The sequence below is a fragment of the Microtus oregoni genome, unplaced genomic scaffold (genome assembly GCF_018167655.1).
Source record: "Microtus oregoni isolate MIOR12 unplaced genomic scaffold, Mior012 000005F_ref0000423, whole genome shotgun sequence".
Classification (NCBI taxonomy): domain Eukaryota; kingdom Metazoa; phylum Chordata; class Mammalia; order Rodentia; family Cricetidae; genus Microtus; species Microtus oregoni.
This window is the reverse complement of record NW_024543064.1, coordinates 48,113,888-48,129,885: the sequence shown is the minus strand read 5'-3', so window position 1 is coordinate 48,129,885 and position 15,998 is coordinate 48,113,888. Positions and strand designations below refer to the sequence as shown.

At 42.5% G+C, this 15,998-nt stretch overlaps 1 long non-coding RNA gene across 1 annotated transcript; it reads right to left on the bottom strand.

Moving 5' to 3' along the window:
• Positions 1 to 14,708: 14,708 nt before the first annotated feature.
• On the bottom strand, positions 14,709 to 15,576 carry LOC121448790. Its single transcript, XR_005974392.1, has 3 exons — positions 15,441 to 15,576; positions 14,917 to 14,957; positions 14,709 to 14,803 (listed from the first exon to the last, which is right to left on the bottom strand). It is a non-coding gene; the product is annotated as an uncharacterized LOC121448790 (long non-coding RNA).
• Positions 15,577 to 15,998: the final 422 nt, after the last annotated feature.

The window sequence follows — 15,998 nt, the reverse complement described above, 5'->3', positions numbered from 1 at the left end:
GTTCTTTTGATGTTGAATGGAGCTTCTGCTGATGTTGAAATCAAGGGTTCTATTGATGTTGAACTGCGGATTCTTTTGATGTTGAACTGTGGGGTTCTGTTGATGTTGAACTAGGGGGTTATGATGATGTTGATCTGGGGGTTCTATAGATGTTCAACTGGGGGATTCTATTGATGTTGAGCTAGGGGACCTGTTGATGTTGAATTACGTGGTTCTGTTGATGTTGAGCTATCGGTTCTGATGAAGTTGAATTAGGGAATTCTATTGATGTTGAGCTAGGGGTTCTGTTGATGTTGAAAACTGTGTTCTGTTGATGTTGGACTGTGGGTTCTGTTGACGTTGTACTGGGGTGTTCTGTTGATGTTGATCTGGGGGTTCTTTTGATGTTGTTCTCCGGGGTTCTGTTGATGTTGAATCAGAGGTTCTGTTGATATTGCACTGGGGGTTCTGTTGATATTGAACTGTGGGGTTCTCTTGTGGAACTGCGGGTTTCTGTTGATATTGAACTGGGGGGTTTTGTTAATGTTGAACTGTGGGGTTCTGTTGCTGTTGAACTGCTGGGTTCTGTTGATATTGAACTGGGTGTTCTGGTGATGTTGAACTTGGGGTTCTGCTGATGTTGACATGGGGGTTCTGTTGATGTTGAACTGGGGTGTTCTGTGTATGTAGAACTGGGGGATTTTGTTGATTTTGAACTTGGTGGTTCTGTTGATGCTGACCTGGGGGTTCGATTGATGTTGAACTCGGGGTCTGTTTATATTGAACGGGAGGTTCTATTGATGTTGAACTAGGGAGTTCTCTTGATGTTGAATTGGGGGTTCTGTTGATGTTGAGCTAGGAGGTTCTGTTGATATTGCGCTAAGGGTCCTGTTGATGTGGAGCTTTGGATTCTGTTGATGTTTGAGTAGGGGATTCTGTTGATGTTAAAGTGCATGTTCTGCTGATGTTGAAATCAAGGGTTCTATTCATGTTGAACTGCAGATTCTTTTGATGGTGCACTGTGGAGTTCTGTTGATGTTGAACTGGGGGTTCTGTTGATGTTGACATGGGGGTTCTGTTGATGTTGTACTAAGGGGTTATGATGATTTTTATCTGGGGTTTCTATTGATGTTCAACTGGGGGATTCTATTGATGTTGAGCTAGGGCTGCTGTTGATGTTGAACTACGTGGTTCTGTTGATGTTGAGCTATCGGTTCTGTTGATGTTGAACTAGGGAGTTCTATTGATGTTGAGCTATTGGTTCTGTTGACATGGAAAAGTGTGTTCTGTTGATGTTGGACTGGGGATTCTGTTGATGTTGAACTTGGTGTTTCTGTTGATGTTGACCTGGGGGTTCTGTTGATGTTGAACTGGGTTTCTGTTAATATTGAACTGGAGGTTTTATTGATGTTCAACTGGGGGATTCTATTGATGGTGAACTAGGGGTTCTGTTGATGTTGAACTACGTGGTTCTGTTGATGTTGAGCTATGGGTTCTGTTGATGTTGAACTAGGGAGCTCTATTGCTGTTGAGCTAGGGGTTCTGTTGATGTTGAAAAGTGTGTTCTGTTGATGTTGGTTTGTGGGTTTTGTTGATGTTGGACTGGGGGGTTCTGTTGATATTGATCTGGGGGTTCTGTTGATGTTTTTCTGTGGGATTCTGTTGTTGTTGAACTCAGGGGTTCTGTTGATATTGAACTGGGGGTTCTGTTGATATTGAACTGTGGGTTTCTGTTGCTATGGAACTGCGGGGTTCTTTTGAAATTGAACTGAGGGTTCTGTTGATGTTTAAGTGGGGGTTCTGTTGATATTGACATGGGGGTTCTGTTGATGTTGAACTAGGGGGATATGATGATGTTCATCTGGTGGTTCTATTGATGTTCAACTGGGGGATTCTATTGATGTTGAGCCTAGGGGTTCTGTTGATGTTGAACTACGTGGTTCTGTTGATGTTGAGCTATCGGTTCTGTTGATGTTGAACTAGGGAGTTCTATTGATGTTGAGCTATTGGTTCTGTTGAAGTGGAAAAGTGTGTTCTGTTGATGTCGGACTGGGGATTCTGTTGATGTTGAACTTGGTGTTTTTGTTGATGTTTACCTAGGGGTTCTGTTGATGTTGAACTGGGGTTCTGTTCATATTGAACTGGAGGTTCTATTGATGTTGAACTGGGGAATTCTGTTGATGTTGAACCGGGGGTTCTGTTGATGTTGAGCTAGGAGGTTCTGTTGAGGTTTCGCTACGGGTCCTGTTGATGTTGAACTTTGGGTTCTGTTGATGTTTGTCTAGGGGATTCTGTTGATGTTAATGTGCATGTTCTTTTGATGTTGAATGGAGCTTCTGCTGATGTCGAAAACAAGGGTTCTATTGATGTTGAACTGCGGATTCTTTTGATGTTGAACTGTGGGGTTCTGCTGATGTTGAACTAGGGGGTTATGATGATGTTGATTTGGGGTTCTATTGATGTTCAACTGGGGGATTGTATTGATGTTGAGCTAGGGGTTCTGTTGATGTTGAACTACGTGGTTCTGTTGATGTTGAGCTATCGGTTCTGTTCATGTTGAACTAGGGAGTCCTATTGATGTTGAGCTATTGGTTCTGTTTACGTGGAAAAGTGTGTTCTGTTGATGTTGAGCTATTGGTTCTGTTGATGTTGAACTAGGGAGTTCTATTGATTTTGAGCTAGGGGTTCTGTTGATGTTGAAAAGTGTGTTCTGTTGATGTTGGACTGTGGGTTCTGTTGATGTTGTACTGGGGTGTTCTGTTGATGTTGAATCAGAGGTTCTGTTAATATTGCACTGGGGGTTCTGTTAATGTTGAACTGTGGGGTTCTCTTGTTGTGGAACTGCGGGGTTCTGTTGATATTGAACTGAGGGTTCTGTTAATGTTGAACTGTGGGGTTCTGTTGCTGTTGAACTGCGGGTTTCTGTTGATATTGAACTGGGTGTTCTGTTGATCTTGAACTTGGGGATCTGTTGATGTTGACATGGGGGTTCTGTTGATGTTGAACTGGGGTGTTTTGTGTATGTTGAACTGGGGGATTCTGTTGATGTTGAACTTGGTGGTTCTGTTGATGTTGACCTGGGGGTTCTATTGATGTTGAACTTGGCGTTCTGTTTATATTGAACGGGAGGTTCTATTGATGTTGAACTAGGGAGTTCTGTTGATGTTGAATTGGGGGTTCTGTCGATGTTGAGCTAGGAGGTTCTGTTGAGCTTGGGCTACGGGTCCTGTTGATGTGGAGCTTTGGATTCTTTTGATGTTTGAGTAGGGGATTCTGTTGTTGTTAAAGTGCATGTTCTGCTGATGTTGAAATCAAGGGTTCTATTCATGTTTAACTGCGGATTCTTTTGATGTTGCACTGTGGAGTTCTGTTGATGTTGAACAAGGGGGTTATGATGATGTTGATCTGGGGGTTCTATTGATGTTCAACTGGGGGATTCTATTGATGTTGAACTAGGGGTTCTTTTGATGTTGAACTACGTGGTTCTGTTGATGTTGAGCTATGGGTTCTGTTGATGTTGAACTGGGAATTCTATTGCTGTTGAGCAAGGGGTTCTGTTGATTTTGAAAAGTGTGTTCTGTTGATGTTGGACTGTGGGTTCTGTTGATGTTGGACTGGGACTTCTGTTGATGTTGATCTGGGGGTTCTGTTGAATTTGTTCTGTGGGATTCTGTTGATGTTGAACTCAGGGGTTCTGTTGATATTGAACTGGGGGTTCTGTTGATATTGAACTGTTGGGTTTTCAGGCTGTGGAACTGCAGGGTTCTTTTGATATTGAACTGGAGGTTCTGTTGATGTTGACATGGGGGTTCTGTTGATGTTGAACTGTGGGGTTCTGTTGCTGTTGACATGGGGGTCCTGTTGATGTTGAACTACGTGGTTCTGTTGATGTTGAGCTATCGGTTCTGTTGATGTTGAACTAGGGAGTCCTATTGATAATGAGCTATTGGTTCTGTTGACGTGGAAAAGTGTGTTCTGTTGATGTTGGACTGGGGATTTTGTTGATGTTGAACTTGGTGGTTCTGTTGATGTTGACCTGGGGGTTCTGTTGATGTTGAACTTGGTGGTTCTGTTGATGTTGACATGGGGGTTCTGTTGATGTTGAACTGTGGGGTTCTGTTGCTGTTGACATGGGGGTCCTGTTGATGTTGAACTACGTGGTTCTGTTGATGTTGAGCTATCGGTTCTGTTGATGTTGAACTAGGGAGTCCTATTGATAATGAGCTATTGGTTCTGTTGACGTGGAAAAGTGTGTTCTGTTGATGTTGGACTGGGGATTCTGTTGATGTTGAACTTGGTGGTTCTGTTGATGTTGACCTGGGGGTTCTGTTGATGTTGAACTGGGTTTCTGTTAATATTGAACTTTAGGTTCTATCGATGTTGAACTGGGGAATTCTGTTGATATTGAACCGGGGGTTCTGTTGATGTTGAGCTAGGAGGTTATGTTGAGGTTGCGCTACGGGTCCTGTTGATGTTGAGCTTTGGATTTTGTTGATGCTTGACTAGGGGATTCTGTTGATTTTAATGTGCATGTTCTTTTGATGTTAAATGGAGCTTCGGCTGATGTCGAAATCAAGGGTTCTATTGATGTTGAGCTGCGGATTCTTTTGATGTTGAACTGTGGGGTTCTGTTGATGTTGAACTACAGGGTTATGATGATGTTGATCTGGGGGTTCTATTGATGTTCAACTGGTGGATTCTATTGATGTTGAGCAATGGGTTCTGTTGATGTTGAACTACGTGGTTCTGTTGATGTGGAGCTATTGGTTCTGTTGATGTTGAACTGGGGAGTTCTATTGATGTTGAGCTGGGGGTTCTGTTGATGTTGAAAAGTGTGTTCTGTTGATATTGGACTGTGGGTTCTGTTGATGTTGTACTGGAGTGTTCTGTTCATGTTGATCTGGGGGTTCTGTTGATTTTGTTCTGCGTGGTTCTGTTGATGTTGAATCAGAGGTTCTGTTGATATTGCACTGGGGGTTCTGTTGATATTGAACTGTGGGGTTCTCTTGTTGTGGAACTGCGGGGTTCTGTTGATATTGCACTGGGGGTTCTGTTGATGTTGAACTGTGGGGTTCTGTTGCTGTTGACATGGGGGTCCTGTTGATGTTGAACTACGTGGTTCTTTTTATGTTGAGCTATCGGTTCTGTTGATGTTGATCTAGGGAGTCCTATTGATGTTGAGCTATTGGTTCTGTTTACATGGAAAAGTGTGTTCTGTTGACGTTGGACTGGGGATTCTGTTGATGTTGTACTGGGGTGTTCTGTTGATGTTGATCTGGGGGTTCTGTTGATGTTGTTCTGCGGGGTTCTGTTGATGTTGAATCAGAGGTTCTGTTGATATTGCACTGGGGGTTCTGTTGATATTGAACTGTGGGGTTCTCTTGTTGTGGAACTGCGGGGTTCTGTTGATATTGAACTGGGTGTTCTTTTGATGTTGAACTTGGGGTTCTGTTGATGTTGACATGGGGGTCCTGTTGATGTTGAACTGGAGTGTTCTGTGTATGTTGAACTGGTGGATTCTGTTGATGTTGAACTTGGTGGTTCTGTTGATGTTGACCTGGGGGTTCTATTGATGTTGAACTCGGGGTTCTCTTTATATTGAACTGGAGGTTCTATTGATGTTGAACTAGGGAGTTCTATCGATGTTGAATTGGGGGTTCTGTTGATGTTGAGCTAGGAGGTTCTCTTGATATTGCACTACGGGTCCTGTTGGTGTGGAGCTTTGGATTCTGTTGATGTTTGAATAGGGGATTCTGTTGATGTTAAAGTGCATGTTCTGCTGATGTTGAAATCAAGGGTTCTATTGATGTTGAACTGCGGATTCTTTTGATGTTGAACTGTGGGGTTCTGTTGATGTTGAACTATGGGGTTATGATGATGTTGATCTGGGGGTTCTATTGAAGTTCAACTGGGGGATTCAATTTATGTTGAGCTAGGGGTTCTGTTGATGTTGAACTACGTGGTTCTGTTGATGTTGAGCTATGGGTTCTGTTGATGTTGAACTAGGGAGTTCTATTGATGTTGAGTTAGGTGTTCTGTTGATGTTGAAAAGTGTGTTCTGTTGATGTTGGACTGTGGGTCTGTTAATGTTGGACTGTGGGGTTCTGTTGATGTTGATCTGGGGGGTTCTGTTGATGTTGTTCGGCCGGGTTCTGTTGATGTTGAACTGGGGGTTCTGTTGTTGTTGATCTGGCGGTTCTGTTGATGTTGACATGTGGGTTCTATTGATGTTGAACTAGAGGGTTATGATGATATTGATCTGGGGGTTCTATTGATGTTCAACTGGGGGATTCTATTGATGTTCAGCTAGGGGTTCTGTTGATATTGAACTAGGTGGTTCTATTCATGTTTAGCTGTTGGTTCTGTTGATGTTGAACTAGGGAGTTCTATTGATGTTGAGCTAGGGGTTCTGTTGTCGTTGAAAAGTGTGTTCTGTTCATGTTGGACTGGGGGTTCTGTTGATGTTGAACTGGGGGATCTGTTGATGTTGACCTGGTGGTTCTGTTGATGTTGACCTGGGGGTTCTGCTGATCTTGAACTGGGTTTCTGTTAATATTGAACTGGAGGTTCTATTGATGTTGAACTGGGGAATTCTGTTGATGTTGAACTGGGGTTTCTGTTGATGTTGAGCTAGGAGGTTCTGTTCATGTTGTGCTACGGGTCCTGTTGATGTTGAGCTTTGGATTTTGTTGATGCTTGACTGGGGGATTCTGTTGATGTTAAAGTGCGTGTTCGGTTGATGTTGAATGGTGGTTCTGCTGATGTTGACATCAAGGGTTCTATTGATGTTGAACTGCGGATTCTTTTGATGTTGAACTGTGGGGTTCTGTTGATGTTGAATTAGGGGGTTATGATGATGTTGATCTGGGGGTTCTATTGCTGTTCAACTGCGGGATTCAATTGATGTTGAGCTATGGGTTCTGTTGATGTTGAACTAGGGAGTTCTATTGATGTTGAGCTAGGGGTTCTTTTGATGTTGAAAAGTGTGTTCTGTTGATGTTCAACAGGGGGTTTTGTTGATGTTGGACTGGGGGGTTCTGTTGATGTGGATCTGGGGGTTCTGTTGAGGTTTAATGGGGGTTCTTTTGATGTTGGACTTCGGGGTTCTCTTGATGTTGCACTGGGGGTTCTGTTGACATTAAAGTTGGGGCTCTGTTCTTGTTGAACTAGGCGGTTCTGTTTGTGTTTAGTAGGGCTTTCTGTTGATATTGAGCTAAGGGTTCTTTTGATGTTAAGCTAGTGGTTCTTGTAGTAGGGAGCTGTGGCCTGCGTTCCTCCCATCAAGATCCCGGGCACTGGCTAGCTTTACCTCAAATTACAACACACAAACTGTATTCTTTTAAGCACTGCCTGGCCCATTATATCTAGCCTCTTCTGGACTAAATCTCACGTATTAATTTAGCCCATTTCTAATAATGTGTGTAACACTACTAAGTGCGCTTACTGGAAAGATTCAGCATGTCTGGCCTGGCTGCTTGCTTCATTGCATCTGGCTCTGAGAGGAGCTGCATGATTTCTGAGCTCACTTCCTCTTCGTCCCAGAATTCTGTTCTGTTTACTCTGCCTATCTAGATTCTGCCCTATGAGGCCAAGCAGTTTCTTTGTTACTTAACCAATGAAATCAACAGATTGATATATAACACTCCCACATCAGGTTCTGTTGATGTTGAACTGGGGTTTCTGTTGATGCTCCACTGGGGTTGTGTTGATGTTGAACTGGGGGTTCTGTTGTTGTTGAACTGGCGGGGTTTTGTTGATGTTGAACTGGGGGTTCTCTTTATGTTGAACTGGGGATTCTGTTGATTTTGAACTAGGGCATTCTGATGATTTTGAACTGGGGGTTCTGTTGATATTGAACTCAGGGTTCCGTTGATGTTGACCTAAAGACTTCTAATGTTGTTGAACTTGGGGGTTCGGTTGATGTTGAACTGTGGGGTTCTGTTGCTGTTGAACTGGGGGTTCTGTTTATATTGAACTTGAGGTTCTATTGATGTTGTACTGGGGAGTTCTGTTGATGGTGAACTGGGGGTTCTGTTGATGTTGAGCTAGGAGGTTTTGTTGATGTTGGGCTATGGGTCCTGTTGATGTTGAGCTTTGGATTCTTTTGATGTTTGACTAGGGGATTCTGTTGATGTTAAAGTGCATGTTCTGTTGATGTTGAATGGGGGTTCTTCTGATGTTGAAATCAAGGGTCCTATTGATGTTAAACTACTGATTCTGTTGATGTTGAACTGTGAGTTCTGTTGATGTTAAATAGGGGGTTATGATGATGTTGAAATGGGGGTTCTATTGCTGTTCAACTGGGGGATTCTATTGATGTTGAGCTAGGGGTTCTGTTGATGTTGAACTACGTGGTTCTGTTGATGTTGAGCTATGGGTTCTGTTGATGTTGAACTAGGGAGTTCTATTGATGTTGAGCTGGGGTTCTGTTGATGTTGAAAAGTGTGTTCTGTTGATGTTGGACTGGGGGTTCTGTTGATGTTGGACTAGGGTGTTCTATTGATGTTGATCTGGGGGTTCTGTTGACGTTGAACTCTGGGGTTCTGTTGCTGTTGTATTGCGGGGTTCTGTTGATATTGAACTGAGGGTTCTGTTGATGTTGAACTGGGGGTTCTGTTGATGTTGACATGGGGGTTCTGTTGATGTTGAACTCGGGGGTTCTGTTTATTTTGAACTGGGAGATTCTGTTGATGTTGAACTTGGTGGTTCTGTTGATGTTGACCTGGTGGTTCTGTTGATGTTGTACTGAGGGTACTGTTTATATTGAACTGGAGGTTCTATGAATGTTGAACTGGGGAGTTCTGTTGATGTTGAACTGGGTGTTCTGTTGATGTTGAGCTAGGAGGTTCTGTTGATGTTGTGCTATGGGTCCTGTTGATGTGGAGCTTTGGATTCTGTTGATGTTTGACTAGGGGGTTCTCTTTATGTTAAAGTGCGTGTTCTGCTGATGTTGAATGGGGGTTCTGCTGATGTTGAAATCAAGGGTTCTATTGATGTTGAACTGCGGATTCTTTTGATGTTGAACTGTGGGGTTCTGTTGATGTTGAACTAGGGGGTTATGATGATGTTGATCTGGGGGTTCTATTGCCGTTCAACTGGGTGATTCTATTGATGGTGAGCTAGGGGTTCTGTTGATGTTGAACTACGTGGTTCTGTTGATGTTGAGCTATGGGTTCTGTTGATGTTGAACTTGGGAGTTCTATTGTTGTTGAGCTAGGGGTTCTGTTGATGTTGAAAAGTGTGTTCTGTTGATGTTCAACAGGGGGTTTTGTTGATGTTGGACTGGGGGGTTCTGTTGATGTTGATCTGGGGGTTCTGTTTATGTTGAATGGGGGTTCTTTTGATCTTGGACTTGAGGGTTCTCTTGATGTTGGACTGGGGGTTCTGTTGACATTGAACTTGGGGTTCTGTTGTTGTTGAACTAGGAGGTTCTGTTGGTGTTTAGTAGGGCTTTCTGTTGATATTGAGCTAAGGGTTCTTTTGATGTTAAGCTAGTGGTTCTTGTAGTAGGGAGCTGTGGCCTGCGTTCCTCCCATCCAGATCCCGGGTACTGGCTAGCTTTACCTCAAATTACAACACACAAACTGTATTCTTTTAAGCACTGCCTGGCCCATTATATCTCGCCTCTTCTGGGCTAATGCTCACGTATTAATTTAGCCCATTTCTAATAGTCTGTGTAACACCACTAGGTGCGCTTACTGGAAAGATTCAGCATGTCTGGCCTGGCGGCTTGCTTCATTGCATCTGGCTCTGAGAGAAGCTGCATGATTTCTGAGCTCACTTCCTCTTCATCCCAGCATTCTGTTCTGTTTACTCTGCCTATCTAGATTCTGCCCTATGAGGCCAAGCAGTTTCTTTGTTACTTAACCAATGAAATCAACAGATTGATATATAACACTCCCACATCAGGTTCTGTTGATGTTGAACTGGGGTTTCTGTTGATGCTCCACTGGGGTTGTGTTGATGTTGAACTGGGGGTTCTTTTGTTTTTGAACTGGGGGGTTCTGTTGATGTTGAACTGGGAGTTCTCTTTATGTTGAACTAGGGATACTGTTGATTTTGAACTAGGGCATTCTGATGATTTTGAACTGGGGGTTCTGTTGATATTGAACTCAGGGTTCCATTGATGTTGAACTAAAGAGTTCTAATGATGTTGAACTGGAGGGTTCTGTTGATGTTGAACTAGGGCGTTCTCTTTATGTTGAACTGGGGTTCTGTTTATATTGAACTGTAGGTTCTATTTATGTTGAACTGGGGAGGTCTGTTGATGGTGAACTGGGGGTTCTGTTGATGTTGAGCTAGGAGGTTCTGTTGATGTTGAGCTATGGGTGCTGTTGATGTTGAACTAGGGAGTTCTATTGATGTTGAGCTAGGGGTTCTGTTGATGTTGAAAAGTGTGTTCTGTTGATGTTCAACAGGGGTTTTGTTGAAGTCGGACTGGGGGGTTCTGTTGATGTTGATCTGGGGGTTCTGTTGATGTTGAACGGGGGTTCTTTTGATGTTGGACTTGGGGGTTTTCTTAATGTTGAATTGGGGGTTCTGTTGACATTGAACTTGGGGTTCTGTTGTTGTTGAACTAGGCGGTTCTGTTGGTGTTTAGTAGGGCTTTCTGTTGATATTGTGCTGAGGGTTCTTTTGATGTTAAGCTAGTGGTTCTTGTAGTAGGGAGTTGTGGCCTGCGTTTTTGCCATCCAGCTCCCGGGCACTGGCTAGTTTTACCTCAAATTACAACACACAAATTGTATTCTTTTAAGCACTGCCTGGCCCATTATATCTAGCCTCTTCTGGACTAAATCTCACGTATTAATTTAGCCCATTTCTAATAATGTGTGTAACACTACTAAGTGCGCTTACTGGAAAGATTCAGCATGTCTGGCCTGGCAGCTCTCTTCATTGCATCTGGCTCTGAGAGGAGCTGCATGATTTCTGAGCTCACTTCCTCTTCATCCCAGCATTCTGTTCTGTTTACTCTGCCTATCTAGATTCTGCCCTATGAGGCCAAGCAGTTTCTTTGTTACTTAACCAATGAAATCAACAGATTGATATATAACACTCCCACATCAGGTTCTGTTGATGTTGAACTGGGGTTTCTGTTGATGCTCCACTGGGGTTGTGTTGATGTTGAACTGGGGGTTCTGTTGTTATTGAACTGGGGGGTTCTGTTGATATTATACTGGGGGTTCTCTTTATGTTGAACTGTGGTTTCTGTTGATGTTGAACTAGGGAGTTCTGTTGATATTGAACTTGGTGTTCTGTTGATATTGTACTGAGGGGTTCTGTTGATGTTGAACTAGGGAGTTCTGTTGATGTTGAACTGGGTGTTCTGTTTATATTGAACTGGATGGTCTATAGATGTTGAATTGCGAGGTTTTGTTGATGTTGAACTGGGGGTTCTATTGATGTTGTGCTAGGAGGTTATGTTGATGTTCAGCTATGGGTTTTCTTGATGTTTGACTAGGGTGTTCTGTTGATGTTGAAGTTGGAGTTTTGTTGATGTTGAATGCGGTTTCTGTTAATGTTGAACTAGTGCGTTCTGTTGATGTTGAACTTGGGGTTCTGTTGAGGTTGAACTTTGGGGTTGTGTTGATACTGAACTGGGGGGTTCTGTTGATATTGAACTGGGGTGTTCTATTGATGTTACACTGGGAGTTTCTGTTGATGCTGAACTGGGGTTCTGTGTGTTGAACTGGAGGTTCTTTTGATGTTGAATTGGGGGTTTTGTTGATGTTGAACTAGGGTGTTCTGTTGATGTTGTCATGGGGGTTTCTGTTGATGTTTAGTTGGGTTTTTTTTATGTTGAACTGAAAGGTTCTGTTGATGTTGAACTGGAGGGTTTTCTTGATGTTGAGCTAGGTGGGGTTCTGTTGATCTTGAGCTACGGGTTCTGTTGATGTTAAACTAGTGGTTTCTGTTGATGTTGAACTGGCAGTTCTGTTTATGTTGAACTGGGGGTTCTGTTGATGTTGAACTAGGTTGCTTTCTTGAAGTTGAACTGTTGGGTTCTGTTGATGTTGAACTGGTGGGTTCAGTTGATTTTGAACTGGGGGGTTTTTTTGATGTTGAACTGGGCGGTTTTGTTAATGCTGAACTGGGGGTTCTGTGGATGTTGAACTGGGGGGTTCTGTGGATGTTGAATTGGGGGTATCTGTTTCTGTTGAAGTGGGGGATTTTATTGATGTTAAACTGGTGGTTTTGTTTATGTAGAGCTGTGGATCCTGTTGATTTTGAAGTGGTGGTTTCTGTTGATGTTGAACTGGGGGTTGTGTTTATATTGAACTAGGGCGTTCTGTCAATGTTGAACTTGGGATTCTGTTTATTTTGATCTGGGTGTTCTATTGATGTTGATCTGGGGGTTCTGTTGATTTTGAGCTAGGGGGTTCTATTTATTTTGAGCTATGGGTTCTATTGATCTTGACCTAGGCAGTTCTGTTGATGTTGAACTGGGGGTTCTTATTTTTGTTGAGCTGGGGGTTCTTTTGATGTTGAACTAGGGGTTTCTGTTGTTGAACTAGGGGGTTCTGTTGATGCTGAACTAGGGGATTGCTTTGATGTTGAACTAGAGGGTTCTGTTTATGTTTAACTGGGGATTCTGTTTATGTTTAACTGGATGTTCTGTTGATGTTGAACTAGGTTGTTCTGTTGATTTTGAAGTATGGCTTCTGTTGATTTTGAACTAGGGATTTCTATTGATGTTGAAGTGGTGGTTCTGTTTATGTTGAACTGGGGGTTCTGTTGATGTTGAACTAAGGGGTTCTGTTGATGTTGAACTGGGGGTTCTGTTGATGTTGAGCTACGGCATCTGTTGATGTTAAATGGGGGTTCTGTTGATGTTGAACTGGGGAGTTCTCTTAATGTTGCACTTGGGCGTTCTATTGATATTGAACTGGGAGGTTCTTTTGATGTTCAACTGGATGTTCTGTTTATATTGAACTGGAGGTTCTATTGATGTTGAAATGTGGGGTTCTGTTGATGTTGCAGTGGGGTTCTGTTGATATTGAAGAGCTTGGCCAGCTAATGAAGAGTCAAGTTTGTGAGTGTTGAGACTTCATCCCCCAGAATTAGATGACAAATACCACTTCCCACAGAGGCATCACCCTCCCTGGCATAAAGCGTAGAAAACAGGGAAACAGCTAGGAGGCTGTCTAGGGTGAGCAGTGGGAAATGAGGAGATACTTTGGGAAGGCAATTGAAGAGGCCTCTACCTCCCCATTCCATGTGCTGTCAAGGAAGCTGTTTCTCCTCAATATGGCCTAGGCACCTTGGGTTTACATCTGCCTTTGTGTCTATCTAACTCAACAACAAATGGTCACAGCTCAATTAACACCAGACTGCACCCTTACTGGCTCCTTATAAGTTGGTGTTACTCATCCTCTGCTAAACACTGGTTTAGAAATTGTTTTCCTTAATGGCTTCATCTGCTAATCTGTCTCTGTCTCTCTCTTCCTTTTTTCCATTCCCAGTTTCACCCTCAGACCCCTAAAGGTCACTTTGGTTCCTCTGTCGTATCATCACCCGAGTCGGCCTCTGAAATTACACTCATATTTTACTTCAATCCCACGGAATGCTGTCTGTTACTAGAAACCTAGTCTTCTGGGCTTCAGAAAAGATTTGACCCAACAAGCCTTCATCTCCCACACATCAGGTGATTGGCTAATCTGATCTTTCTTCAACATTATCCTGGTTTCAGCTGCACCTGCCCCTAACCTTTGCTCCCATCCCTGTTAAGTCTCAGTTAGCTCATTACCTCTGTCACTTCGTTTCCTAACTGAGCCTACATTTAGTCTTATGAAATTTACCCTGTGTGAAGACCCCTGAGGAAACTGTCACTCAAGCCTCAGCTCCTTCTTTACTTTCCTGTTTAGCAACCACTGATGGCCCTCAGTCCTGATGAACCTAGTTGGTCAGCCAGTTCTTAGCCTTCTCTGTCTACATGTGAAGATCCTGTACCACCAAGCTCCACCCATTGGAACAGCCTTTGGCTGTTCTCAATCTGAACTCTCCACTGAGCTCCACTGCCTCAGCCTTGTCTTCCCTTCCTCCGGGATTCTCTGTGTATACTTGCAGGCACATCAGATCCGAGTCCCGAACATGACTGAGTCTGTCCCCTGAGCCTAGGATGCTGCCTCCTCCCTTTCCACAGACATGTGCCTCAAATGACTCCCTGATGACTGTCAAACAAAAGTTTTATTGCCTTCCTCCAAATTCTTTTGTTTATTGCCACTTCTAAAGAAGTACGATCAATATACTATGCTATCTAAATGCAACACCTTATTATGGGACTAGAGAAAGCTGTTCTCTTCTCTCTGTCAGGATTATGTGCTATGTCAACAGAATAACGCAACTTTACTGCCCAGTAAAATTTTTAAATTTGTATTTCCTTTTTTTTCATCATCAGAGATGATATTCAGTATGTTGTTGGTAATGATGGGAACTACAAACATATTGTTATACCGTTTATTTCCTTGTTAGTTTAGTGGTCTAACTAGTTAATTTTAAATATAGTGACTATTATTTTAAGGGACTGTTTCCTCTATATAATTGGAATGCAGACGTTTAAGATATTCTGCTTTGTGTATCAATCTAACCACCGCTATACCTTTTAGGGTAATATTTTTAATTATTCTGAGAAAAAGAAAAGCACTCCCCAAAGGGCTAACAGTTTGAAACTGAACAGGACACTCCTACAAAAGGAGAGGGTCATAGGTCATCCTCAAACAGACAAAAGACAATGGAGACGATTGTGCCTAGAGATGGTAATTTTTTTTCATGAGACAGTGTGTTGACAGTTTCCTTCCTCTTGGGTCATTGTCGTCTGTTAAATGACCTGTGACGGCAAATTGATCTCAAGATTTTCATGCAAGAGATACAAGGCAGCCTTTCATTTTGCTGCCCTCTCTGCAAAACGCTGAAACATTTCGGGGGGCAAATTCGTGTTACCTTAGCATATTGTTCGGCCGCGTGAAGCTTGGCAGGCTGTGCTGGAAGCAATATGAGCAATGATTAATTTATCTTCACCCGTTTCAGATGTTTACTTATGTATGATTGGAAAAGTAATAACACATTTGAAAAATGTTAGTTTTAAAATTAGGTGTCATAAACTGCTAACTAAATGGATGCACTGATCCATTTAAATATTGCCCCATTAATTTCAGAATTGAGTCAAATACTTACCTTAAGGAACTTACAGTTGACCCCTAAAAATTAATACTAATATTTTTTTGACTGAAAATGTTTCTCCTTCCAAAGAATTGAAAAATTAAATTGAAGATCATATATAAGGGATATTACACCTGATGTTTAAGCATCTACTTGCACTGGTTAGCTGGTGACTTCACATGGCTGAATGTTATCTCGAAGTAATGTCTTATTTACAGAGCTATAAACTGCTGTGCTCAACAAGTTCATAGTAAAAATGCATGCAGATGCAGCGACTTAGGAAGTGGTCTTCAGTTGCAACTTACTGCATTACTAGAATCTTCTCTTTCCTGTAAGGGCATAAGGACACCAATAGAGGAATGTTCGGGTGGGGGATGACGAAAGTGGAGGCTTCCATGTGGCTAGGATTCTGTGTAAAAGTCGACCATTCTGATGCCTTTATTCTCCCTATGAAGAAGAAATGAAAACCATCATACTAAATGGCATTGGTACGACGTTTAAGAAAACTTTACTGTAGAGTAAAGAAAATGACAAATATAATGCTTCCCTTAAGGATCCTTTGAGATACTGGCATTAGTCTTTTTACAGTGCAGATAAACATGTACATAGGTGGGCATTTCTATTCATTACTGAAAAATTAGACAGTTTGTCTTTTCTGTGATTTTACTTGTCAGGGGCTAATGCGTTTTATTCATCTATTCAATGGGTAATTCTTAGAGAGGTATGTCCAAAGCCCAACCTGATGGCACACGCCTGTAATCCCAGCACACAGGAGACTGAAGCAGGAAGATTGTGAGTTCAGGCCAGTCTGGGGTACGTAGAGGGCAAGACTTGCCAGGTACACACATACCTGGTCTCAAAAG